This window comes from Chionomys nivalis, chromosome 7 (assembly GCF_950005125.1).
Source record: "Chionomys nivalis chromosome 7, mChiNiv1.1, whole genome shotgun sequence".
Lineage (NCBI taxonomy): Eukaryota > Metazoa > Chordata > Mammalia > Rodentia > Cricetidae > Chionomys > Chionomys nivalis.
Window position 1 is genome coordinate 77,317,603 of NC_080092.1, and position 1,464 is coordinate 77,319,066.

At 42.4% G+C, this 1,464-nt stretch overlaps 1 non-coding gene across 1 annotated transcript; it reads right to left on the bottom strand.

Annotated features, from left to right (window-relative positions):
- Window positions 1–870: 870 nt before the first annotated feature.
- LOC130878832 (U6 spliceosomal RNA) lies at window positions 871–976 on the bottom strand. Its single transcript, XR_009057458.1, has one exon. It is a non-coding gene; the product is annotated as a U6 spliceosomal RNA (small nuclear RNA).
- Window positions 977–1,464: the final 488 nt, after the last annotated feature.

Sequence of the window (1,464 nt, forward strand, 5' to 3'; positions counted from 1 at the left end):
GACTAAGGATGTTGCAAAGTTCCATTTGAAAGTTAAAAAATGGACTCCAGCCGGGTGATGGTGGCGCACGCCTTTAATCCCAGCACTCGGGAGGCAGAGGCAGGCAGATCTCTGTGAGTTTGAGACCAGCCTGGTCTACAGAGCTAGTTCCTAGAAATTTCTAGAACTTCCTAGAAATTTCGAGACCAGCCTGGTCTACAGAGCTAGTTCCTAGAAATTTCTAGAAATTCCTAGAAATTTCCTTTTTTAACGAAATTCAACTTCTTTATTTTTTTTAAGATTTATTTATTTATTATGTATATGGTGTTCCTCCTGCCTGTACACCCGCACACCAGAAGAAGACACCAGATCTCATTATAGATGGTTGTGAGTCACCATGTGGTTACTGGGAATTGAACTCAGGACCTCTGGAAGAACAGCCAGTGCTCTTAACCTCTGAGCCATCTCTCCAGCCCCTAGAACTTTCTTTGTAGACCAGGCTGACCTAGAACTCAGAGATTCTCCTGCCTCTGCCTCACGTGCTGGGCTCAAAGGCTTGAGTGACAATTGCCCAGCCCAACAGTACACATTTAAACAATGATAGAACCGGAAAAATTGACAGCATTTGTGCACAATTATAAAACATGAGTTGAAGAAAAAAAAGAAATATAAGAAATATTTCTAGCCGGGCGGTGGTGGCGCACGCCTTTAATCCCAGCTCTCGGGAGGCAGAGGCAGGCGGATCTCTGTGAGTTCGAGGCCAGCCTGGTCTACAAAGGGAGTTCCAGGACAGGCTCCAAAACCACAGAGAAACCCTGTCTCGAAAAACCAAAAAAAAAAAAAAAAAAAAAAAAAAAAAAAAAAATTTCTGTAGAAAGTTCATCTTGGCGATAAAACTTGGACTGCTTCGTGAATCTGCATGTCATCCTGTGCAGGGACCATGTTAATCTTCTCTGTACCCTTCCAGCGTTAGTGTCTGTGCCGCTGAAGGGAGCACGGGGCAAAATCTCTTTATCCTGCACTCTGAGAAATGCAAATTATTAGTGCTGGTGGATTAAGAAATATCCTTTAGTGTTACTTCCTCCGCGGACCGCTGGCAATTAACCTTGAACCCCGTGAGGAAGAAGGATAATACAAATTCTCCAAAACACCTAATCAAATGCAGCAATGATCACCTTTAATGAACTAAACCATATTGACTAATCTTATTTCATCCAAGCTGATATGGAATTAGTTTGCAGAATCGGAGAAACTGACCAGAGGTCAGGCAGAAATGACTTTGGGTGTTGTTACCTACTCCAGTGTGGCCAAAACAACACTTGGCAGAAGAGCACAGTCTGAGGAGGATTGTAACAATATTCTGTAGTAAAATTGTAACAATATTCTGTAGTAAAATTGCAACAATATTCTGTAGTAACCAATAGCCCCGCATCCTGATAGGTTTCCCCACTGCATCGGGTGTACCAAATTAAAAAAAAAATCATG